Source organism: Rousettus aegyptiacus, unplaced genomic scaffold, assembly GCF_014176215.1.
Source record: "Rousettus aegyptiacus isolate mRouAeg1 unplaced genomic scaffold, mRouAeg1.p scaffold_m13_p_13, whole genome shotgun sequence".
Classification (NCBI taxonomy): domain Eukaryota; kingdom Metazoa; phylum Chordata; class Mammalia; order Chiroptera; family Pteropodidae; genus Rousettus; species Rousettus aegyptiacus.
Window position 1 is genome coordinate 21,057,521 of NW_023416288.1, and position 27,327 is coordinate 21,084,847.

The window sequence follows — 27,327 nt, forward strand, 5'->3', positions numbered from 1 at the left end:
TATCTTAAAACACACAAACAAACAAACAAACAAAAAAACAGTAAAATTTGTAGAGAAGTAATAAGACAAAGGAAAGGGATTTTGAGCTTTGGGGGCAAATTGTAGGAAGGCAAATATATGGGGAAAACAAGGGAAGATAAGGGTTCTTTCAGCAAGGTTTGTTGGTGTAGATTCCTCTGTTGCCATATCTGGGCTGACGCGAGTCTAGAGTTGTCTCCAGTGATCAAGAATCATCCTGCCTTCCTTAGGAGAATAGAAGACGGCAGAGAGTTTTTTCTTGTATCTGCTTTTTTTCAACTGCCTTCAGTCAAATTAATTCTTATACCAGCCTGGCATATTTTTGGGTGGCAGAGTCTGGATATATTGATTAAATAAAATATACTGTTAAAATTAGCCACCTATTTCTTTTTCTTTTTTTAATGTGACTACTAGAAATTTTAAATTACATATGTGGCTAATACTATTTTTCTACAGGACGGTGCTGGGCGAAGTTATGGCACACCTCAAATATCAATCAGACAAAGCATTTGAAAGACACTTCTTTCTCTGCATTGGATTATGGCAATGTAAGGTGGACGTGACACTGTCATCGAGGTAGGAGACATGCTGCTGTTGTAATGATGTTATTGCAATCGAGAGCTAGGACTAAAGGTTGGAAAAGAGCTGGAAAACAGCTGCTCTGCTTGAGTAGATGGTTGGGGTTTCATTCATAATAGAAAGAAATAACAAAGGCGCTAATGACAGTGCTGCTGTGGTAAGTAAAAAGAGTGGCAGCAACTCTGAAGAAAAACGAGAGGTCATCCAGGTCTGGGTTTGCTCTGGTCAGATTTTATAGCCATATGCTATTAAGGAAAATACCTTCTCATTGAAACTTCTGTGGGAAAAACATCTGTTGCTACTAGTCTGAATCTCTCTTCTCCGTAATTTCCCTTTTTCTCCTTGAAATGATAGTGATAGTTTTTCATGGAACTATTAAAATCTGAAGGTTGCTTAGGGACCCAGTTATTGAGTTTTGTATACCAGCTAAATTTACTGTAAGTACTTCAACATAGAAAGTGATAAGTAGGTGTCTGTTTAAGTTAGTTTTAATCTACACCCAAGGAGATGCTTGTTAACACCTGAAGTATTCTAGTCATAAATCTACAGTTGAAAGGTGCCATACTCTGGATGACATTTCTGCAAGAGCTTCAAAAATTACTATCCGAATCTGTGTTTTAGGAGATTTTAAAAGATAGTATAAGAACTTTTTCAATGGTAAAATGAATAATGTGCCACCTGAGGAGCCTGGCAGCCTAAAACCGTGGGACAGACTCTTGTATTTACGTTTTTGTCCCACATTCCTTCTCTTAGTGGAGGATTCTCTTATCTGGTCCAGTTAAAAATTTAGCTGATCTTCAGTCAGAGCATTTTATCATTTGCCTGGGAAATAGCCTTTCGGGCAAAATGCTTGTTGGAGTTCCTAGATGAACAGAATTTCACTGAACTTACAGAGCAAGAAACATGAGTATTTGGGAGACAATTTGTAATAGATATCGCACATGTGTTTTGGTCTGAGATTTATCCTCATGAGAGGTTATGAAGACACCTATAGCTCGCTTACCACACATCCTGGTTTACGCAGGAGTGCCTCAGTTTACCCTTACTGCCCAGACTTGGTTATCAATAACACCACCTTGTATTCTTAAAGCATCTGAGTTTGAACGATAACTTATATGATTACTTTTTTGTGATGGTTTTAAAATATGTCCACAAATTTTTTGCTGTTCCTCCCTTCAAGAGGTATAATCAAATTCCCTGCCCCTTGACTATAGGCTAGATCAGTGGCTAGCTTCTAAGAAGTAGAATAAGATGGGAGTGACGGTGTATGACTTTGGCGTCGGTTACTAAAAGCACTCACTCCTTGCTGTCTTTTGTATCACTCACGCCAGGGAAGGTAGCTGCCACCCTGCGAGCATTTCGTGAACAAGATTTTCGGGTAAAGCAGCTTGCCTAAATTCCCTCAGCCAGGCAGTGGTGGAACCAGCTCTCACCCTGTGTCTAACTCCAAACCCACAGACTTAACAGAACAAAAGAAAAGAATCAAAAAAAAAAAAAAATGACATAACAGAAATTTCGACAAAAGGCCATGAGCAAATACAAACTTTGTCTGAAAGAGATAGTAAACCTAAGGTTTTACATGTTGTTTTGAAACATATTTTTTTCAGAATGTATTATACATTCATATGGTTCAAAAGATATGAAATGTATTTCAGTGAAATATCTCTCACCTCTTCTCCCAGCCACGTAGTGTCCGCCCTGAGGACAACCGACATTACTAGTTTGCATATCCTTCCAGAAATATTCTATGATTGTACAAGGCCATATGTACATATACTCTCAGTATCATCATTTTTTTTTATACAAGTGATAGCATAGAATAGACCCTGTTTGGCACTTACTTTTTTACCTAACAATGAACTGTAGATGTCGTTATGTATCAATACAAAAAAGTATATAATTTTTAGAGCTACCTTATTTTCCAGTGAATTGTGTAACGTACTTTATATAATAGTGATTACATTATCAAAAGTTATTATGCATATTTTGATGGTTATTTTAGTTATTGTCAATCTTTCATTATTTAGCAAAATGCTGTCATGAATAACCTCGTCCACATGTTATTTCTAGATGCAGGTTTTTAGCACCGTAGCCCGCCCCTCCCACACCCAACCCCCACTGACCTGACTTGCCGAAGGGTCAATCTGAAGGCATTATGGACTAAACTGTTCACTGGCTCAAAGTTAAAACTCTGATGAATACTAAAACCATTGGTTTTCTTTCCTATTATTCTGGGAATGGGATGAGGGCAAAAGAGCAAACTTTTTTATTGTCTTAAATAAATTCATAGTTATCTATCTATCTTCTAACCTACTTTACCAGAAAAGAGCCGATGAAATCAGGGCATTCAACACATTCCCATTCATCAGTGCACCAAGGAAATAATGGATGCTTTTTAATATAAATACCTTTAAATCTTTTCTTCAAAAGTCCGCCTTCCTATCCCTTCTCTTTCTACCTGCTCCCTTCCTTCTCCTCTTTTAGATGTCCCATTGTCCTGGCCTGAAAGCTGGGGTTCATCCCCACTTCTTCCTTCTGTTTCACTTCTGTACTGTAGTGCAATGGTCAGAAGACCTGGAAGCAAGTCCCCACGCTCATTCTTGGTCGCCAGGTCTGTGGGCCAGCTGGGATGGGCGGCTCCTTCTCAATGGAAGAGGCAGTGCTCATACCAGCTGCTCAAGGGGGCAGTCCCCTCCTCCCACTCCTTCCTCCCAACCCAGGTAACTTCCCATAAGCCCACGGTTTCCATGTGCTAGACACCTGGCATTCCCAGGCAAGTTCTATGAACAGCAGCTTCCCACGGTATGTCTCTCCCTCGCTCTGCAAAAGGCTGATTTCTCACATCTGCCCTATGAAAAGGAAGGGTGTCGATGGGGTTCATCATGCTACCCCAAGATATGGTACCTTGGCATACTGAGTATTTTTTATTAAAGCTGATGGAATTTGAGAAAACAGCAGAAGCAAGAAGGTCTCTCTGACCTCTCCATCCCCTCCTCCCCTGAAACAGATTATAGAACCCTCATGGAGAGGTACCCTGCCTCTACCTGGAGGAAAGGAGCATCCTTATCTCTAAAGAGAAAGGAACAAGAAGAGTCACATGAGCCTTGCTTAGTTTCCCTGGTTTATCACACTTACCTCATACTCCTTAACCTATTATATTTCTCTACAACTGCCCATTCATCACCAAAACTAGAATAAAATACTCAGGTCTAACTGTTTCTTTGGGTCTTTATTTCCTTATGAAGACTCTCATGTCTCATAACACTTATACTGAATAAATCTATATGCTTTTCTCTTGTTAATCTGTCATTGTCAGTTTAATTTTCAGACCCAGACAGGGACCCTAAGAGGGTTGAGGAGAACCTTTTTCTCCCCTGTAGTATCCCGGGGCAGTTCCTCCACTGGAAGGTGGACCCGTGCTGCATGTGCAGCAGAGACCCTCCCCGAGACCTCTCTCTGTGGTGTGAATGGAGATCGGACATCGCCTGCTCTCTTCCCTTGATGACCCACCCCAGTAATTCTTCCGTTCTCCCGAATAAAACTTCTCCTTTGACTCAGGCTGTATGGCATTATAGAATTTGTCCTGAACTCTGACACAAGATAAATGGTGACCAAAAGAGAGCATCTTGCTTGACAAGTGACCAGTCAGTCCCTAAATCCTCCTGATCCTATAGTAGCTGGTTTATTGAATGAGTTGGGCTTGGTAGATGCAAGCAGTGTGCAACATTTTTCCTTCTCACCTCTCCCCCTCAAACCTGCCCTTTAGATCCATTCTAGGCCAGCTCTGGAAGAAATCTCAGGCAGGTCTGTCATTTTTCTGGTCACCATCACATAATGAAAAGTCTGGTCCGGATGACCCAGCTGTAGGTCTGGAGGGACACAGTGGAAGTTGCATTGCCCGAGTCACAGTAGCCTCCTCCACCGACCCTCCTACCAGCCCCCTCTCCATCTCCCTGTTGTGGGAAAAGACTTTCAAACAGCTCCACACTTTCCAACAAAGAGTATAAAGTGACCATCTGATCCCAAGGCAGCATCCTACCCAAATCCCTGGGGTGATAGAAAGATACAAGAGTGAGGAGCAGCTCCCTGTGCTGGATAAAACCAAGCTCCTTGAACCAGATCATGTCAACATGAGTAATTAATCTGTATGGTGAGTGTTTCCATGGCAATTTCTGAAGTGTAGGAAAGTGGGAAAGATGAAGATGGATTCCTGCAGGTGCTATACGCCTCTCAGGAGATATTTGGAATGAAAATGCCTGCGTAAGACTAGCAAAACCCATCTTCTCTAGAACGGTGTAAACCCTTACCAAGGAAAACAGGGATGTTTCCAACAGTGACTGATCAGTTTGCCTAATCACAGGTCATCAAAGCAGTAGTGTTCCCCAGCTGGGCGTTTCAGCAACTTGCTGTAGTATTTCAAGCAGAAATACTGAGCTTCAGATGAGCATATTCAGCTTTGGAAAAATTACATTATTTAACCTACGCTCTTTTTTTTTTTTTTCAAATGTTAGAAGTTTAAAAATAAATTACTTTGCATCTTAAGTTGCCAATAAAATAGACCTTGGCATTATTTTATTGCTTTATTTCTCCAACAGGAACTTTGAATTCAGGCAGTAAATTAAAAGCGTTCAGAGGGATATTGTCTTTAAGTTCACAGGACCTGCTTGCTTTTTATAGAAGGGTTTCTATTCAACTAGAGAAATCTCCATAAGAGGATTTTTAAACATAGTTACCAAGCATAAACCCCCAAACCATTTCCCATAGTAGTTGGCACAAGCAGGACATATAGGGGTATATATATATTTTTTTAATCCTGACTCTAGCCGTTCAAGCTTCCTGGTTCCTTATAGAAAATACACCAAAAGTTAACTTTCTCACACTGTAGCATGTTCTTATCTGGTTCTTACTCGTTCTCTGACAATTACACACAGGAAAAAAAAAACTGCTTAATAGGGACCTCAAAAAATTAATAATTTTATTTGGCTTCTAAAAAGTCCTCAGAGAAAAAAGGAATAGCATTTCTTCTGTTTTTGAATTTTCTCTAAGAACTCAGACTAGTGTGTGATTTGGTAAATAAACAAGCAGTTGTTTCAGTTTCATTAATGGTAAAAACCATATATGACAAAAACTAAAAGCATTGTCATTCAGACGCACTTCCCTCTGCCTTTTTGGTTAAAGTTGTACATGATTCATGTTATGTGTTAAGTGAGTGCCTGAAATATGTTATTAACATTTCCTCACATTTTAAGGGTTCTTCAGTTATCACCATTAGATAAAACAACCATCAAAATCCCCCCATTCTAAGTACATATCAATTGGGAACTAAGTATAGCAAAGGAGACACATGCTCTTTACAAATATTAACTCCAAGAGTTAAGAGTCCTTTAAGCTCCACATAGAATAAACGACTTGATGCTTCCTGCTGCTTGCGTGGGATTTATGTGACTATTGTGGGAGTCTCACAGGAAATTCATGGTAATGTCACGTGAGGTTGTATGTGTAGCAGGACGAACTTCATCCTTGTGTAGTTAGGTGTGTGTAGAATGCCATTCTCTGCTAGGGAGTTATTTACTGTAATGGGGGCAAAAAGGCAATTTCACTGTATGGGCATTCGACTGAGCATCAAGGAACCCCCAGCTCCCTGTCACATACTCTTTCCCACTCCGTGCATCTGTCCATATGACTAACATTCAACATGGATATTTTTAACATTATGTAAATTCTTAACAGCCTGTCTTATTTAGATTGCATATATTGCTATATCTGACTTTCTTATATCTACTGTGTGATCAATAAGATTCCTATAAGAATTACTACTTTGAAAAAATATATATCGTGCTCAGAAGTGTGACCTATATCCTACATATATCACTTTATTTATAGGATTTTAAAAATAAACACTTGTTTAATGAACTCAAATGAGTAAAGGCGAAACTAAAAACTATCCAAAAAAGGAAAAAAATGTCCAGTCTAAGGTAATAGCGAAACTCAAAAGTCCCTTCTAATTTGAAACTTCCCTTGCTTATGTCAGGCCTGCTTTAGGCTGTGAAATGTGCAGTGGGGAGGATAATTTAGTTTTAAGATATTTCTTCAGGGTTTGTTCACCCTCCTTCCCATGTTTGGATGCTGTTTGGGGACCTCCATGGATAGAGCACCAGAAGATCAGAGATTAGAGGGAAGGCACAATATATTTAACCTGAACAGTGCAGCTGTAATCATTCACCATGCCCCTGGGCCACGATGAAAGCCAGAGCCAGTGACATCCTGTGGGTTCTTTGGAGATTCTCAATCACCTGGCAACTTTTTGGAGGCAAGAGATACCTTTTCCAGGTGTCTGCTTATGAGTTCCCACTCAGCTCCAGGTTCATTCAATTGTTGGCGTCACTCCCCAGCCCCCAGCCTCCCAGCAGGTTGCCTATTTGGATGGGAGCTTCCCTCAAATTGACCCGATGCAGCTGCTTCTCGTTGTCCCCAGGACACCTTGAGTCATTTCTGCCCTGCCAAACGTTGAGAGTACAGGCTGTTCCTAGGCAACTATCCCAGTTCCCTCCTGGTTTTAGCTTCCCAGGCAGGAGGCAGACAATGGTTACCATGATTCTTAAACTTCAAGACAATAAGTTCAAGCTCTCCAACGTGGTTTCTCTAGGCTTCCTCTCATTAGCTTAAAGTCAGGAGGAAATACCCGTCTCTGCAGCCCTGTTTTGAGGAACACACCAGTTCTCTGCAAAAGAAACCCTCACAGGAGGCTCTTCAACCCTCAGTGGTTCTTCATCTTCTCTTTGACAGTCTGGAGGTGGGCGATGGGCTGATGCCGGCAAAACCATTTCACATTCTCAACATGCTCTGCGTAAGTAACCCACTACCTTGCTTTGGAATTAGGGAGTACCTAGCACTTACTGTTTGTCCTTGAAACTTGGGGCCTCTACCGAAGTTTCTAGATAACTCATAACTTAAATACCATCTTATATAATGCCATCTATGTAGTAAGAATTTGTAAGGGACAGGGAGAGAGAGGCAGCATTGTGCTCTGTGTATGTTTGACAAGGAGATGGTGGTCCTCCAATTCAGAATATCAGAGTCTAAGAGGGAAGAGTCTGCCCTTAAATACAGGACTTACAAATAGACTTCTTACATCTCTCTGCTTTCCTTCGTCCTCACTGCCCTGCCTTTGCTTTAGACCTCATTGTCTCATGCCTGTGTTGGGTATAATTTCTCTAATTACAATGTGAGTTACTGGATATTTATCTCTTCCTCTGTTCTCATCAAGTTGTTTTAAATATATCACTGTATTCATTCCCAGGGCTGCTGCAACAAATGACCACAAACTTGGTGGCTTAAAAAACAGAACCTCATTGTCTCACAGTTCTAGAGGATGGAAGTCCAAACTCATAGTGTCAGCAGAGTTGGTTCCTTCTGGAGGATCTGAGGAAGAAGCCATCCTGTGCCTCTCTCCTAGCTTCTGGTGGCTCTGGCAATCTTTGGCATTCCTTGGCTTGTAAACACATCATCACAACTTCTGTCTCAAATCTTTTTCTTTTAAGAGCACTAGTCATTGGCTTTGTGCCTACCCTAACTCTAAAACAATCTCATCTTGAGATCCTTAATTACATCTGCAAAGACCCTATTTCCAGATAAGGTCACATTCACATGCACTGGGGGTTGAGACTTGAATATAGCTTTTTGGGGGGTGCCATTCAGTCACTCCCATCACCAAGGGATTCTCCCCACAGCTTCCTTATTTTCTACTCAGCACTCACCATCTGACCTACAAAAGAAAGGATAAGACTGCTACTGGAAGACTCAGATACATGCCGACAAGCTGCTTTTACTTACATAGACTAAGTAAATTAGAATGGGGACTGGAGAGCATGGAGTGGAGAAAGCTCAACCCTGGAAGGAGGTAACTGTGCCAAAGCAGACGTAGGGAGGGGCGGCGGCCATCAGCAGGCGGCACTTCCCCAGTAAGCACCCCGTGTGGGTTAATACTCATCCATGCCCAGACACCCTGCCCAGCACTCACCACTGCCCACACACATAGTACATACTACACACAGCATACACCTCATGCACACACACATCACATACCACACATCTCCCTATGCTACACACACACAGCCCTGACATGCTCACACACGTACCACACAAACTCCCATGTGGTGACTCTGGATTGGACGTAGGGCTCTGGGACTGTGGCGTGGTGGTGATGTGAGGAGCAAGCTTGGCCTTCTCGGCCCAGGTGAAACACATACACCCTGTGTGCCTTGATAAAAAGCCGTATCCTCCCTCATCTCCTGGCCTCCTGTTCGTTCCGCACATTGTCCTGCAGTGATTTTCCTAAAAAAACAGATCTGACCTTAATGTCACTCTGGTTTAAACCCTTCCAGTGGTTTTGTAGAGCCTGCAGAATGGAATCCTCCCAAGTTCTAACCACACAGACTACTTGCAATTCCCTAAATAGACTCATTTTGCCACCACACCCCTATTCAGCTGACACAGCTTCCTCTTTCTTCACCTCTTCCCCATACCCAGCCCATGCCTATTTATCATAAGCAGCTTTGCCCTGTAGGTGTTGCAGGGCAGAGTGTGCCAGACTGAATATTGTCCTGGAAGTTGGTCCAGCATTTCGATGTCATCACGGGTTGACTGCCAGGCCAGACTGTACCCATTCCAGGAAACCCTCCCCACGTCCCAGGCGGGTAGTCTCGCAGCTGCCATGCGCACACGTGTGCGTGACATCCTGTGCACATCGCCCAGCCCTCTCGTACTGTCTTGAAATTAACTGTCTTTTCCACTGGATGGTGCCTCCTTGAGGGCAGCGATTCGGACTTATTTCTCATTGTGTTCACAGTTGCCTCCGACAGTCAGCGTTCCTTGTGGTTGGAAGTCTGGAAAGGGAGAGGTGGCCCCCCACCTTCCTTGTCCTCCACCAGCAGTGGCAGTGGCGCCTATATTTCTCGCCAGCATAAAGGAGGTGATCCCTGCACCCTCAGTCCCTGAGCTCCAGCAGCAGGGAGTGTGTCAGTGTACTGACCTTCCTCGGCCTTGATCTAAGAGAGGAGAGAGGAGGCGTCTGAAAAATGCAAAGGAAGAGGCTTGCAGAAATTACCAACTTAGCCAGTTGTAGATTAACCACACCCTATAGTTATTTAAAAGGCCTTCTGGAAACTCTTGCAATGCCTACAAGATAAACAATCTGTAAATAGATAGGACCAATGGTTGGGGAATTCCTTCCCTCTTGCAGCCCCCATCTGAAACTCCTTGCCCCATCCTGAGTCATGAGGTGCACATGAGACCTCGGACCAAGGAATCATGTGCCCCATGCATGGAAACTGCAAAGGTATAATCAAGAAATCTAACCAAGGGAGGCTCATGCTTCGGTGCCGTTAAGCCCCACACATTCCATCGGCTAATAAATTCTCCTTCCTCTAACAAAGCTGTTTGAGCACCCAGTTTCCTCAGTCAGGTGTCACTTCCTGCAACAGACCAGACCCAGACACCACTATCCAAACCCACAACTCTGGGTGATTGCTTTTCAAAGATAATTATAATGCCTTTTTTTTTTCCATTATAGAGATACTAATTGTTTATTACAGAAAATTAAGAAAACAGAAAAGTCAGAAAGACTACTCATATCTTCACCACTGTTTAACCTTTTGGTGTATTTCTTTCCAGATTTGGAAAAATAATTCTCTTTTTGTTTGCTTAGGTTTGCTACTCTAGGGAGGACTATAAAACAGATGATACTACATTTATAAATCTGCACCTGGCTTTTTTGATTTAATGTGTTAACATAAATGGTTTCCTACATTATTATAAACTCTCGGTAAACATTTAGCAGCTAATATTTAACTTTTTGTGTCGTAAGATTGTGTTATCTTTTTTTTTTTTTTTTTAACTTCCTGATCCCTTCTAAAGGAAGAAGGCTGATAGAAGTTGAAAGTTCAGGGTGTTGTTGATCTCCCAGTAGTTCCTGCTCGACCAGAAATTCAAGTACCAGAAATCTTCATATCTCTGATTCTCTAGCTCCTCATTTGTTAAACTTATTTCTTAATGTGGTTCTGAGGAGTAAATGAGATAATCTGCACATTCCCAATGGGGTAAATTTCCTTCCCTTCTCTATAACGTCTGCATTTAAGAGGTAAGCCAGGCCTGTCGCAGGGGAGTCACAGGTCAGCAACTAAACAAGGGAACTCCTATGTCCACATTCTCACTTGTCAGGTCAAAACCTAACAGGCCAGAGCTCTATGGCTTAGCAGAGCAACAGAACCAGAAGCCACTTTTCTGACTTCTAACCTGGATTTCTCCTTTTAACTGGTATTTAAATTTAAAATCAAATGAGCTTGTCATTCATTCAGATATCAACAGTTGAGAGCTTTTTTTTAAGGAAGTTCTTAATGAACATCTATTGTATTGTCCCCAGAATGACAAATTATTTTATACTTATACAAAACTTTTTATTGGGGTTTGCAGCAAGTAGGGAACAAGTGGAAGTAGAGGATAATATAATCCCAGACTAAATCTCTTCTCCTCTCTCCTCTCCTTTCATCTCCCTCTTCCTTTTGGGGCTGTGATATTTGATTTCTAACACTGTTAAGAAATTACGGAGTGGTCTGTTCTGTGCCTGCTGCGGGAAAGACCGGGTCGGGGAATCCCAGGTTGAAAATGAAAAGGGCCACTCAATCAAGTCATTCTGGCCTGTTCCAGGCCTTGTGCCAGCTTCCCTTTGACGTGTTTGTGCAATTGATGAAGGTAAACAGCAATCGGCATCCCTTAGCCTATCTGTATGTCTGCCCAGGAATTGGTCTGGAATCCAGAATCCAAGATAGAAATTGAAAGGCAGCTATTGTGCCATTATTATGCCTCCTAGGTCATCTTAGAAGACAAATGACCTGTTCCTGGTAGCCTGTGAATAATTATTACTGTTTCTGAAAGGTACCCAGAGCACCAAGAGGAACTGACTCTGGAAGAAGGCCATGCTGCAGGGCAGAGCACTGGGCTGGAGTCACCACGTCTCTCAGAGCCTCTGTCCCCTCACCTCTAAAAAGACTCTGCTTGGACTTTTTTCTCTTAGCTCATGTAGTTTCAAGGAACAAATTGGTAAAGTAGTTATTTCAAGAAGATGGGGGTTAATGTAGAGCTCGAGAAAACTGGAGGTGAAAGTCCAGAGCTTCAGGGAAGCTTCAGGAGCCATCCTGCTCATCCTGGGAGCTCCACTCCTCCCTCAGTGGCTACTCCAGGCTCCTCTCTCTCCTCCCAGCTTCCTTGGCTTCCACCCTGCATCTGTCCTGCTCCAGATAAGTCCTGCCTGAACATAGCTTTCAGCTGACATTCAAGCTCATCGTATCGTGTTGCTTTGAACTCTACAACCACCTGGTTAGTTCTGTGTGTCCCTTAGTCCACATTCTCAAGAGGAAAACTGATTGACTCGGTGTTAGGGGGTCGAATTGCGTACCCCCAAAGGATACATTCAAACCTTAACCTCTAGTACCTGTGAATGCGACCTAATTTGGAAATAAAATCTTTGCAGATGCGATCAAGATAAGATGAGGTCATACTATATTAGAGTGGCCCTAAATCCAATATGACTGGTGCCCTTAAAAGGAGAGGTCAAATGTAGATACAAAAAAAAAGATGTTCAGGGAGAAAGCCATGTGATAACAGAGACAGAGATTGAAGTGATACATCTCTAAGGCAAGGAACAAAAAGAATTATTGGCAACCACTCAAAAGGAAGCAATTTTCTTTAGAGCCTTTGGAGACTGATTTGAGACCTCTAGCCTCAGAACTGAGCAGAACAAATTTCTTTTTTTCCCCCAAGCCACTCAGTTTGTGGTAATTTGCTATGGTAGCCCTAGAAAACTAATACACTCAGCTTTTCTTTTGGGGACAGGCCACCTCAGAATGTGGCCATCTCAGGTGGGGTATTCATTCACTCTTTACCTAGTCAGCCGTGGCCAAGAGGGTGGGGGCGGTGCCATCCTTTTGTGGCCACTGAGGCAGCAAGGCTGTAGGGAGGGCATTTCCAGTAGAGGAGGCACGAGTGTGGGCATAAGGAGGTTCGTGTGACCTCCCCATTACCAAGCAGGTAGGTGGCTTTTAGATTATCTTTCTTTTCCAAAGATGCACACTGCCCAGGGTGGCATGCCATCTCTGGCTGTATGCTAGTCCATGGAATATTTTTGTTATTGTTTTTGTTTGCTAAGACAGTACTTTTAGTATAAGTTATTTTCCCATCTGCGATTCCTAAGGGAGAGTTCCTTCCGATGAAAGGTGTGTTCGTTTCTTCCCAGAACTGCTCTTGTTCACGGAGGAGCTCAGTAGCGATGCCATGCACACTGGCGGGTGCCGGGGCAGAATGGCTCTGGGTCAACCTTGAGCGCACGCTTACCTGGCACGGCCAGAGGGAATCAGCATCTTAAGGAGAACTAAGGATTACCCAGAAAATTGAATAAATCTCCAGTCATGTCAAGTGAGATAAAGAAGGAAAAAGAAACAATGTCCTCGACCTAAGGGGTTGAAAACGTGATGGACTGAGGTGACAAAAATGCAGTTTAAACCCCAGACCTTGAATGACGAGTGTGTGCAGGGTTTTCTCTTTTGTGCCGGAGCAGCGTGTGCTTCCAGGGTGGATATGACATTTTAACACAGAGCAGACAGCCTAAGACTCTCTGTTCCTAAAAGAAGCTTTTCTGTGGAATTAACTTTTGTCTTAATGAACAAAACATTTAAATATGTTAGAACTACATATTTATGATGCTATCCCTGAATATTTGTTCAAAATACTGATTCTTAATTTAGGAACAAAATTGGAAGCTGTAAATTACTGACAGAGTTGGCTAGGATTTAGCTTTGCCACTAATCTCAATATAACCTGCTTTCTTGTATGTTTTAAGTAACTTGTTTTCATGAATGTAAATATTATACCTATTTACTGTAGAGATTTAGGATAAAAACTTGTTTTAAACAAATTTTAGAGTCTGATGCCAATAGTGTCTTAGAAATGATTCTTTGAATCAGATTCTGCTTAAGATATTCTCATTAGTGTATTTCTTTCTTTTCTTCTACCTGAAACTCTATCTTTGCTCATTCCTTAACACTGTCACCCAAATTCCAAATGATAAACTTGACATGACCAGAAAATGAGTTATCATTTATATTCTCTTGCATACTCTGGGTGAGGCTTGTATTTGTTGCCATCATTAATGAAACATGGTAACAAACTTTTAATAGCAGTAGCTATTAAAAGACAATATTCATGGGCAACATGACGGATGATGCCATATCATGAGTAATGATGCAATAAACATTATTAAAACAATGGTATCGAGGAACTGCAAAGGCAAGAATATCTATATTGTTTCAATACTATCAGGTTCCAAAGAGCCATAGCATTGTAAGAAATTGGCCAGGAATGGTACATTTGACAGTAAGTAGAGAGCACAAAGAGATGATTCCTAAATCTGAACAAAAAGATATTACAAAGGGTTTTCATGTGTGCTGACTGGATTACAAACAAATATATAAACACTTCTTCTCTACCATTATTCTAAATATTCATTGATAGATTAATAATGATACCTCATATGAATTTTATAATACATTTTATAGCACATTTTAAATTAAATTGTTTATATGGACAGGGACTTTGTTTGCACAGGACCTCACACACCCTATCTTTACCCTCTCTTCACTCATCTTCCTTGGGAGAAAGAATTATTCTACTTTGTAAGAATAATTCTATGGTCTATGACCTTGATCTCATATTATCTCTTTAGTCATTCTTCATCTTTTTGTATACTCCGTCTCTCCCTCTCCTTCACATCTTTCCTTCTCTTAGTTACACAATCAAGTTGTCCTTTTCCTAGCATAATCCTCTCTTTGACATTTCTATCTCAGTAAACCATTTTACCAACACACTTTCTTTTTATCATCACACTTATCAGAAGGATAATTCATAACTTCTTTGCCCACTTGCATTAATTTCCTTGCAGTCTAGGTTATACTCCTGTTATTGTACCTTTTTTTCTTCTTTCCCTCTTTAGGCTCTATTTTTTATTATTATTATTCATAAGTAAGTCAGCATTGACCCCTCTTATGAACTTCAGGCATGCATTTCCACCTGTGCAAGTCATCTCTTCCCTGAAGTCCTCATGGCTATTCAAGCTACATAAACTTAAAACCAAATCTACCATCAAGCCCGATAGCTTACTGCTCCCATCTTCCATGTTCACCAGAAATGCTACTACTGACTTTCCATCTTTGATGGTGGTTATGGACTTTTTTTCTCCTCCCTATTTCTGAGTTCCTGAATCTTCCACCTCTGAAATAATGCTAATATTTGTTTTAGTACTCATTTCTGCTGCAATTATTTTTTAGCCGGAATTTTCATTTCTAGTCTCTTCTTTTGGTTCATTCTTCACCAATATAATTGGTTAACAATATCAATCATACATATAAGCATTCTTCAATGATTTTCAGAGATTGTTTTGAGGAGATAAACTCAATTTTAAAAAAAAGGAAAGAAAGAAAAGAAAAGAAAAAAAAGAAGGAGAAAAGAAAAAAGTAATTCCTGGAATCTAAGAGATGAAAAGAGTCTATGTCTTCGAATTTTGGGTACCTAGAAAAAGTGCCCTATTTGGCAGCCTCAAGGCATGTCAAGACTGGGGAAATATTGGTTACATACTGTTCTCTCAGTAATTATTGTCTATGTTACTCAGGGCATCAGTGGGGCCAGAGTATTAGCTGCTCCTTTCAAATTAAAAACAATCAGATAAAATTACATCACATAAAAAAGTTTTCTCTTTCACAAGATTAATATTTGCATTTTTTAAAGGATACATTATCTACCCTAAAGACATTGAGTATTACAAAGAAATAAATGGTTAAATACAGAATTTCAGATAGCAATGACAGGTAGATAGAAAATTTTGTTCTTTGGGATGAAACTTTTGAACTCCTAGATCATACAGAGAACCTGCCTATTTATAAATAAGTCGGTCCTGTACCAAGAAAGGCAGCTAATCAAGCAAGCTGAAAAGAGAACATAAAAGGACCATTTAAATCCCATTTAGACAAATGACTCATGTCCAATTATTTTATTATTAAATGCCCGTGTATCCAACTAAAGAGAAAGCTTCAAAGTAGGTAGATTAAGTAGACAGATTAGTAGATTAATTCATAGACTTTAGTAGTAAACAGAGATAATTTAAAATGGGGTTCCTTATTTCTTACTGTCCCACTTGGAGCCTTATTCACACTGAGATCGACAACTATGGCCACCTTGTAGGAAATCACATACCAGCATATCATACTTCCTAGGAAATGTGCCTTGATGTCACATTGTGAGGGGGCACCCTACAGGTCAGGATGATTTCAAAACTGAAAAAAACAAAACAAAACAAAACCCAGAGCAGAAAAACATATTTGATTGGAAATATTTTGTTGAATTAATTGTATAACTTTTGTTTTTTCCATTATTTTCTTTTTTCTTACCTTCTCCACCCCTATCCCTGCTCATTACAAGTTCTATGCTCCATTTTCTCCAAGGGCATATGTAGAAGTGCGGAAAGCAGAGGACTGTGGAAGTCTGGAGACGCCTTGGATTTATTTTCCTGGAAATTCTTTTTGTCAGCTGAGGAGATCAGGGCTTGAGGGGAAGGGGCAAGGCCATGGCGGAGAGAGAGACTGAGAAGTGATGGCCTTTGGCTTGAGGAGAAGAGAGATCTGTGGCCTTAGAGGGGTTGATCCTGCTTCAGGGAGGTGAACTCAGCAGGTGATAAGGCTACAGGAACATGACTGTGAAAGGAGTTGTGGTCCCTGCGATTCAAGCAGTAGCACCAGAAAGATTCCGGTAGCCTAAGAGTAAAATGGAAATAAATCTGAGAAGGACCAGGGCTGAATTTACTGCCAGGTTAGCTTCACAGGGACTCAGAATAAAAACTAAATTTATATATTTTAAAAGCAGAGATGAGATTTCACATACTTGACTTCGTGAACTGAGGTTTATGCCAATGTATAGGCATATTGTTCTCTAAATACAAACTAAAAGCTTGAGACTTTGAGAGTATAGTGGGTTTCCCACTAGAAAGAGGCAATCAGAGAATTACTTTTCAGGCTACTGACCAGTCAACTAAAAGAACAGTTCTATTTTAAGGTTTTCATATCTTTTTTTGTCCTACTGTGGCTGAAAGATGCATGAGAGAGAGAGCCTTCTCTCCAGAACATACCTCTATCCCCTCCTGACCACTAATAAATAGTTAATACGTTTTGTTCTTGACTTGAAGCTTTTAAGACCTAAGTTTAAAAAATAAAAATCATTAAAAAGATCTATACCATAGTGGGTTGGATTTTTTAAGCTCCCATTTCGTGAGAGAAAGTTCTCCTGAGTGGGAGGAGGAGGGTGCAGAAGTAGGAAGCCGCATCAGTAAGGGCAGCCGAGGTGGACCTGCTACCCCTGAGGTTGGTGTGAGAACGTGGAGGGTGAGGAAGGCGTCAGGCCTTCCCCAAACCTTCCACAGCAGTGACTCTGGAGAGGAAGCCCCTCATAGGGGTCTCCTTAAAAATATCAAGTGACCCATCCCCTAGAGAGCTGGCTCTTGCCATCCTCCTCATCTGTGGAAACTAAGGCTAATCAGTGTTACAGAAAGAGGTGGCAACAACCAAGAGACAGGGACAACCGTGCGCTGGGTGGAAGCGTTCCTCCTGCCTCCTCTCAGCCCCAGAGCAGAAGTCAAAGAGCAGTGTGTGTGGGAGCAGGTCGCACCCTCCTCCATACCCGGCCGCCACTGAGCCTGTGCTAGAGGGGGCGGCGGCAGATTGAAAAGGATGTTAAAGTTTTATAAAGTAAGATTTTCATTGTATAGGGAATTGAAATTTGATAAGTGGACATGACAAAAATGTAAGAAGTGGAATAAGATTGTTTTAATGACTAAAAAGTTGTGGAAGTTAGGTTGAGATATTGCTGTTATCCTGACTATTAACGAGTATGGGTGGGGGACAAGGGGAGGGGGAGCTGATTTAAGACAGTACAGTTCATGGCAGACTTTGGAAAAATAAAAATTATATTTTGTTTCTACATCAGTGAGTTGAGCTTGCCCATTCAAAATAATTATGTTTATAAGTAGTTTAATTACTTTTTTATCCTTGGTCTATTTTCCCACTGGGCTGTTGTCTTTATCTATTGATTAATTAAGGGCTCTTTATATACTAAGGAAATACACACTTGGTCATACATTGGACAAATATTTTTCTCAGTGTGCGTTATGCCTTTGTATTGAGGTCCTGATTTGCTACGGATCACTGACCTTTCTGGAACAATGACCATCAAGCTAATTGCTCTCATTTCTCACTTGGCCACATGCATACACTCCGCATATGGACCCTTCTTCCCATCATCCTGTATCTCTGTTCAGGAAACAGCTTAGTCAGAAAGCCCACAATATCCTATCCCTCTGCTAGAGGGAATTTGATGTTAGAAACTCAGTTTCTAAAATTCGAGATCAGCAGCAGCCTCAGTGGACTAAAACATAACCTTTTCTCACCTTTCTTGGGCTTATACTTGGGTTACATTTTCCATGCCATTTAGAAGATAAAGCAACACCTTTACATTCCACTTTCCAGAACTTTCATCACCTGCTAGAGAAGGATTATATTATTGAAAGTCAGCAGTACATATTATAAAATAGAAGGAATTAGTATTAACATAAATAGGACACATTATGTCTTTCATCAGAGGATTCCAATTAGGTTATTGCCAACTTAATCCACCTGTCTCTTGGGATGTCTGTTTAGGCTAAAGAATAATCTTCTAAAGACCCAAATAAGCCTCCCTAAGACAGACTCAAAAGCCATATTATGATTAGTGTCTCACAAAGAGTTTGGTTCATTTGTTTTTTTCCTAATATGAATTCACTCATTCACTCAGTGAATCTTCTTTGAGCACCTATATCTTCATCGGGTGGGGCTGCTAGACTCGGTGGCTTGAACAACAAGTATTTATTTCTCATAGTCCTGGAGGGTCGTAGTCTAAGATTGGAGTGCCACATGGTTGGGTTCTGGTGAGAACCTGCTTATGGTTCACAGATAGCCATCTTCTTGTATCCTCACATGGCGGAAAGAGGGTGAGAGCTCCCTGAGGTCCCTTTTATAAGGACACTGATCCCATTCATGAAATCTCCACCCTCATGACCTAATCATCTCCCAAAGACCCCACTTTCTAATACCATTACATTGGGCATTCGGCTCCACCATATGAATTTGGGGGGAGGGGAAACACAAATATTCATTTTATTGCAACCTACTACACAACCAGGCGCTGTGGATAAAGTAGTGTTGTGTAAAACTAAATCCCTGCTTTCATGGAGAATACAGACCAAAAAAAAAAAAAAGTAAATTAATATACACCATAATATCATGTAGTGATAGGTGCTATGAAAATAAAATAAGGCAGAGTAAGAAGATGAAGAATGATAAGGATGAGGCCAGCAGGGAAGACCTTGCTAAAGAGACAGCGCTGGAGCAGAGACCCGAATCAACTGATGGAATGAGCAATGCGGAGGTCTGAGGGCAAAGTATTTTAGGAATAGGGAACAGTGGGTGCAAAGGTTTTGCCGCAGGAATACTCTTGGTGTGTGTAAGAAACAGCAAGCTGGCCAGTGTGGTTGGAGAAAAATGAGGGAGGGAAAAGAATAGAGATATAGTTAGAGAGGAAAATGAAGATACTATAAGCTGCTGATTGGTTTTGAGAAAAAGGATATAACCTGATTTATATTTTAAAAGACACTCTAGCTGCAATGTGAAGAAATGACTATAGAAGAAAAGGAATGAAAGCAAAGTGTAGTAGTCTGGGTTCTTCAAAGAAACAGAACCAATAGAATTTATGTATGTATGTATGTACGTATGTATTATAAGGAATTGCCTCACACGGTTATGGAAACTGAGAAGCCCCATGATCTGTAGTTGCAAGCTGGAGGCTTTAAATCTGAGTCCAAAGTCAGGAGAGGACCAGCGCCACAGCTCAAAGACAGTCAGCCCAGAGAGTGAATTCTCCCTTGCTCAGCCTTTTTTTGTATTATTCAGGCTTCCAGTGGATTAGATGAGACCCACCTACACTGAGGAGAGAAATCTGCTATATCCAGTCTACCAATTCAAATGTTAATCTCATCTAGAAACACCCTCACAGACATACTCAGAAAATGTTTAAACAAATATCTGGGCACCCTTGTGGCCCAGTCAAGTGGACACATAAAATTAACCATCACACAAAGAGGCTGGTTAGGAGGCAATTGTGTAGAGCTGGCAAGAGATGATCTGATAGGGATTTGGACCAGGAATATAGCACAGGACTTAGTGAGAGGCGGTCAGATAAGAGATGTACTTTGAAGGTCCAAGATGGGATGAGGAGTCCAAGATGACACTGAAACTTTCATCATGAACAAAGTGTATGGTGTTGTTATTAAGGAGAAGGCAAACACTGGGGAGAAATCGGTTTGCCGGCTGCATAGAAAATTTGACTTTGGACCCATTAGTCTTGAGAGGGCTATTAAATACCTAAGTGGAGATTTCAGGAGATAGATATATAAGGTTAGAAGGTAGAGGACAAGGCTAGAGATAAATGCTGGGAAGTCTTTAGCATAGAAAGAGTATATAAACTCGGGGAATGGGGGAGACCTCCAGGGGGAACACTAGATTGCAAGATTGTCTCAGGCCTGAGCCCTGTATCTCTCCAGTATTAGAAGTCAAGGCCAGTGTCTCAGCATATGATTTCCTGGAAGAAAAAGGAAAAATAGGGCCTTAATTAGACGGAGTGATCGTTTAAAAGGCTGCCTAGAGATTAAGTAGAATTAGGCCCCAAGGTTTCCTCTGGATTTGGCTCCTTCCTGCATATCCTGCTGTCATGAGCAAGGAAAGCGGCTACTGAAGTAACACCGTCGACTCATCTGTGTCCTTCCACAAGGCCAGGTTGGTTGCGTGGAACCTCCTCGGATGAACCAATCAGGTTAACACATGACACACGGGGGAAGAAGTATAGCGTCTCACGGCTCAGAGCAAAGGGGCGAGAGTCAGCGACTCCAAAGCACGCTCCGTTGCCGGCCACGCGGAGGGTGTCGCGTCAGTCTCAAGCCAGCGGCCACAGCGGGCGGAAGGTCAGAGTCTGCGGCTCTCGGCCCACCTGTTCGTGAAGCTCTCAAGCCAGGCTTGGTCGTCTATCTGAGGTGTTCAGCGTATATGGTCTTTATAGGGTGGAGTCCTTTTGCTTGTTGGCTCCTGCAGTCAGGGCTCATCAATAGCAGTTGTGGCTGGTGCTTCTGTGGTTTGGGGTGTTCTGGTCACACCCTAAGGGCGTTCCCATTATGTGCTAGCTGACATTACTGTCACAGCGCCCATGGAATTCATTTTGTAAACTCCAAAAGTTCTCCATTCTTTGTGCTCTGTACTCTTGCCACGTGATAGAATAGGATCGATCCCTGGAGGCACCTGGAGCCGACTCTCCCTGCTCAGGGAGATCGCTGGTTGCCTGTAAATGTTCTCTACTTTCATGCTCACAGGATCCTGATTTTATCCATGGTGGTAATGTGTCTGTCTCCTTAAAAACTAGAGATAATCATATGGCACAGGTTTACTCAATTAAGGACAAATGCTATGCCATGAAGATTTTTGGAAAGTTCTTTAAAGTAGAATAACTCAGCAGGCTTGAGTGTGTTCCCTTAGTTCATCCTTGACTTTCTTTCTGAAGCCTGGGTGTGATGGCTGGAAATCCCGTAGCCATCCTGCCCGCAGAAGAACTGTGGATGCCCCCTACGAAAGGTGGCCAGGGAAACTGGAAGAAGCCAGACCGCCTATGACTTTATGGAACCTTGTTGCCAGTCTCAAACTATTTACTTTTGATTTTTTTGTGTGTGGGGAATATATATATATATATATATATATATAATTTGTTTAACTATCTTGAATTTATTTTCTGTTACTTGACAACCTAAGTGATACACTAGCTGAGTGGCCTTCACCTTGGCTCTCCCTGCCCAAGCAGCCTCTATCATCCTATGCAGTGGAAATAACGTGGGCCTGGAGGCACAGGCCGTGGTTCTAGAGCCATCTCTGTCAGTCATGCATAGTAATGTGACTTTGGTTTCATCATTCGAGTAACCTTTGAACTTCTATTTCTTCATCTGTAAAATGAGTGTGTTAGACAAGCCAAACCCCACTTTTCTTTTATGACCTTATATTTTTTTTCTTCAGAATTATTTTTTTCTTAGATATCAGTGAGCTGTTCTGATTATACCACTTGAAGTAAATGTGAATGCAGTACATCTCTGGGGCCTGGATTGGATCAAGGCTGTAGGAAAGAATCCATTGGCAACAATAAAAATAAACTCTTAAAGAGCTTTGGCTACAAAATAGAAAGCTTCATGTCTTTTAGTAACTTGAAAACCAAACCCTGTAAAGCAAGAAAACCAAAAGCAAAAATTGCTGGTGTAAATGTAAGCTAGGCTTGGTGCGTTTAAAGGCCTAGATTTGCATTATAAAGTCAAAATACCTGTGCCAAAGGGCTTGGTGATTTGCACAGGTGTGCGTTTGCAGAGGACTTTACTAATAATTGCTAGAGATGCTGGCAGAATCCACCAGTCCCCCAGAGAGCTAGCGGTTACAGTTAGTCAACCCCTATGGGAACTGGCTTTCTGTTTAAGACCAGTGATGCTGCTTCTGCTCAGTGGGGCTGACTTTGGATCCGCTGTAGCAGGGGTGTGGAATGGCGGTGGGGAGGGGACAGAGGGGGGGGAGAGAGAGAAGGAGTGCAGGTGGGGCAAAGGAGAAATAAGCCTGAGAGCAGGTGAAAAGTGTTACCACTCAAAAACAATGATTTTCAAAGTGTCTTCTACAAACATTGATACCTAAAATGCCAATAGCCACTGTGCTGGTTCCAAGAGTGGTGTCCATCCTGTTTCTTTTTCCGGTTGTAAACTCTTCAGAGTAATTTGAGAGGCAAAGGAAGGAACATTCCTGGCAGAACTGCTTAATTAATGTCAATGCTTACATTTCTATTACTCGGGACAGATTACAGCCTTTATCTTGGCCTGTCTTCATAATTACATTGTGAGGCAGGTTGGGTAGGTTCAGAGCTACTACCTGCTCCAGTCTTGTAGTTCCTACACTCGAGGAGGAGGAGGAGGAAGAGGCCTCCAGGAGAAGTTAGATGAGGCGAAACTCAAAGCTGGCTGACAGCTCAGTGATGGGCAGAGAATTAGTGAGGTGGCCCAGGCTGATCTGCAGTTGAGTTGGTGCTGAGTATCAGTTGGGTTCTATTCACTTGTTTCGAATGTTTTGTTTGTAAGGAATGACTTTGTACCTCATGGATTTTGTTCTCGTTAGGGTAGGAGTGGTGGCTGCTTGGGGCTTTCTGTGTCTGGCAAAGGGGAACCACCTTGTTCTGCTTCAGTCTGAGGCAGGGTCACGCTGGCCCCTGGGATCAAGCAACTGTATGTTCTGTGCATTAATGGCAGAGAGCCGGTGACAACGTTGAGTAACCCTGCTCAGAGCTGTTTACATGTGGGAAAAGGAGGACCCAGGAGTCAATGTCTTACCTGACAGGCATGACTATGCTAATGGAAGTTTTTGAGACAATGTGATATCAATTATATCTCAATAAAAAAAGACAGTGTAGCAAGTAGATGGAATAGATATTTTAGGGTCAGAGAACACTTGCCAATTCTTTCACATCGTAGCACTTTTCAGTCTACTCCATCTTTGCTTAAAGTCTGCACTGGCTGCTGCAGCCTCTTCCATTACCTCACCTGGCTCAGATAACAATGAAAGGGCATAGCGCCAACAGCAGGGGTGAAGGGGGTGGCCCCAAGGTGAGAAGAATGAGGTGGTAATGGTTCAGGATCCCTTCAACAAAGCATAGACCCAATGGTCCTACTTGTTTCATCCTATCTCCTACCTCCTAACTAAGAATTCTTTCATTCATTCATTCAACTTATACAAATTTATTGGAGCGCCTATCATGCACAAAGGCACTATGCTAGGTTCTGGCCATATAATGAGCAAGACATGCAAGCCATTTGCCCTCAGAAAAGATAATAAAAAGTAAACAAATAAAATTATAAAGAGGTTGATAAATATAACAGAGTCACTGGGGGGAGGGTGACTAGATAGAGAGGTCAGAGAAGACCACCGGAGCCGAAACCTGGGAGACTGAACCAGCCAGGCAAGGGGCTGGAGCAAGGACCTTACGGGAACAGCAAGAGCAGATACTCTGAGATGGGAAAGAACCTTGTTTGTGGAGGGACAGAAAAGATGTCAGTCTGGCTGGAGTGCACAGGAAGTGACCAGGAAGAAGTATGGAACTCAGGTAGACAGGTGGGAGCCAGGTCTACTGGGGCCTGTAGTGTAGACTGTGAGAACCCACTGAGTGATTGATTATAGGAGAGTTGCTAATATAATTTACATATACGAATAAAGACCAGAGTGGCAACCATGGGACAGTGTATTGTACGTTGGAGCTGGAGGGGAGAGACTGGACAAGGACTGTGGGAGACAGGAGTTCCTCCCTTAGCCTCTTCCGCAGGGCTGCAACAGCTGAGGAGAGATTAGTGCTCGGAGAAGCAGGCCTTGTTTTCATCCCCACCCAGAACTCGTTTCCCAGTTCCCCAAGCGGCATCGTTTTCCTTAGTGGCCATTGTGTCTTTTGTGCTGGGGGTACGTGGCCATATTCTTGTCATTGTTTGCTGACCACCTAGCAACATTGCCGCCGTCTGTGCACTCCTGTTTCTCCTCACATGGCTGCCACTTGCTGTCAAGCTGCTGCAGAGACTGTCTGGGAACAGGCAGTGCTGGGGATTTTGCCTCATGATTAAGAAATTTCACTCGGCAAGAATGTCCTAGAATCTCGAATGTCCTAGAATCCAGGTCAGAGGGCATTTGAAGGTCATTACCAGAAGCTACATAGAACAGATCTTTCAGTGTTCTGCTGTTGGGCTGTCCTGCCTTTGGTTCGCTGGCTCCAAACAAGCCACCTTCTACTTTTCTGAAGACAACCAACACCTCAACAACTGTTATGTTCCCCGCACTTATTCTCATCCTGCTTTCAGTCTGATCTAGTGTGATTCTAACTGTAGACTCTGGACCTGACTATTATCCTGGATAATGACCATTTGTGGATGGTACTTCTGTCTTTTGACCTTCAGCTTCTCCTAATGGCCTCTGACCTGATTTTTCCTTCCCCATTTCTGCCACTATAGTACTTACAGGTAGCCCCAGCTGGTTTACTGATTCCTGATTCCTAGTGAGAAAGACTTGGGGACTGCCTTCAATGCATCCTCTGCCCAATTGAGTCACGCCCACACACAGTGCCCCGGGCAGTGAGTTAATCAATATGATTAGTGCTGAACTCACTTGAAGACCAGCCCCACTCGAAACAGATAAACACTGGTAATGAGATTATGATATACAGGGGACTAAACCTGGTCTGTTCCATAGTAACCCCTTGCCTCTTACAGGATACGCCTTCTCAGGGAACATGCAACATACGCCCACACAAAGCAAGCTTTTGGCCCGTCACTCTGTAGCCCAGTGGAAGATGTGAAATACTTAGTGGGTATGAAAAATTAACATATATGGAGTCATTTTTAAAAATAGACTGAGGGCAGCCATTCCAGAGAAACTGCCTTACATGTGTTAGTCCTCAAACTTTTGGAATCTTTGAACTGAGCAAAATAACCATTGGACTGGGCCAGAGTAGCAGTATATTTCAAACAACTGTTTGCAAAGCTAACAGAAAAGCAGACATCCTGACGACCCAACAGAAAATTAAAAACATTCTTTAGAAGTAGCACCACTATGTATAGCTAAAGAATAACTTAGTTTATCTGCACCTATGGAAATCCTTTCCTTGACTTATTAACACCAATAGAAATCCTTCCTTTTATCCATATAATTATTCCCCTTTCCTTTCTCATAAAAATTCCTTGCCTTCAACTTCTAATCAGAACACTAGCTTTCAGCCTGAATCATTGCTTCCCGAATAGTTATTCTTTAATCTCAAATAAATGTTTATTGCCTCTCATTTTGGCTTTTTATTTTTAGGTTAACATGAGCCACTCTTGGCCTCCCTCATCAACTGTGTTAAAACCCACAAAGGCCTTTGAGTTCTCTTCAGAGATGTATTCTCCCTAACATTGGAGTGTGGACTTCTAGGCTAATTCATAAGGGGTCTGGAGTTACCGCTGAAGTAGAAGAAATTGCATTGTAAAAATTACAAATGAGATTCGATATTAACCTAAAGAGGAATTGGTGTTTTAATAATAGTGGTAATTATAAAACAGTGCTTCTAGCATTATGCATGGAAATGGGTATATATCCTAATGAAACTTGCCTTGGATTTCTCTTAAATTACAGTCTGCCTCCAGAGTACAGAGGACTGGGGAGGACCTATTTAGATCTTCAGATCATGGGGAAGGGAGGAAGAAGTTTGATTAAATTTAAGTTTAAGATCCTAAGACACTTGGGTTAAGAATTCCTTGGACAGCTCTTCAGTTTCAACTAAACTTTAAGAGCCCACAGTTTTGCAAGTAGCTATTGCTATTGAACTCATATTTCTAATGTATTTTCTATATACTCTGTGCAGAAAAGAAGTTGAGTTTCTGTTATTGTAATTGGACTGGCCAGAGTCAACCAAACCCACAGGTCTGACTCAAAGCTGATCCATCCTTCTAGATACCTGTAACCCAGGAATGACCTTAAGCCAGAAAAGCTGGAAATTAATGCTTCTTCACTGTCATACTTTGAGGCCTTAACAAACCACAGGATGGACAGCACCCTGAGGCTGGAACCAAACTGGACCAACCTTTGGGAGTGGGCTGTGTGCGAAGGATTCCTTGCAGGTCAATTGCCCCATGTCTAGGCACCCAGAGCAAAAACCTGGGGCAGTTAAAGCAATAGCAACACATTTTTTGAAGTTAGAAGAACTAGTTTTGAGTAGTAATTTTACTGTGTAACTAGCTGTGGAACTAGCTAAAATAACTAGCTAGGTATTGTAGGTATTGTGAACAAATCATTCTACATCCAGGAACTGAGTTCTGGCATTTGTAAAATGAAGGCCTGGGATTCAGTGATAACTAGTAAACAATACACTTTTAAGATTTATAAGAAACATGAACTTTATGTAAGTTAGAATGTAAGTCTTAAGAAGAAGAGTTTAGGTTTGGTTCATCTGAAACTCCCTAAGGTATTTCCCAACAGTTCAATTAAGTCAACCTTGGAGTTATAAATAAAGATGGTTAACTGATATAGCAACCTTTGGGGATTTTTAAAATAATGGCATATAAACATACCTCATACAAACCTCCAATTTTTTTTTAAGTTAAAATAAAATTCGATGTTGAATGAAAAAGCTTACATTATAAGAAAGGTTCATTTAGTTAATACCTGACATCCCCAAACAATGATAAGTTTTATGAATTATATAATTATAATTGATTCATTGCCCGCATGTGGACTTAAACTTACTCCTTTAGCAAGTAGACTCTGTGGGGATGCAATGCTTTTACTTCTTTTCAGTCACAACGACATTTAAGTTCGTATTCTAAATATAGTCAGCATTCAATAAAAATTTAATTGTTGACTGAATCTAGGCTGTCAGAGGGGGAAAAAACTAGATGTTCTCACTTGTTTGTATGTGCCTCTCTGATTAAATTCCACTTTTGCCTTTCCAGCTAATCGGTTAGTAAACTAA

General features: G+C 41.7%; 1 long non-coding RNA gene and 1 pseudogene across 2 annotated transcripts in view; both read left to right on the forward strand.

Annotated features, from left to right (window-relative positions):
* Positions 1-2,597: 2,597 nt before the first annotated feature.
* LOC118610803 lies at positions 2,598-6,374 on the forward strand (annotated as a pseudogene).
* A 42-nt stretch (positions 6,375-6,416) lies between these two features.
* LOC118610804 overlaps positions 6,417-27,327 on the forward strand; it is a 105,920-nt gene continuing 85,009 nt past the window's right edge. For both annotated transcript variants that reach the window (XR_004954087.1, XR_004954088.1), the window contains exon 1: positions 6,417-7,444. This is a non-coding gene — a long non-coding RNA (uncharacterized LOC118610804). The remainder of the gene's footprint in view (positions 7,445-27,327) is intronic.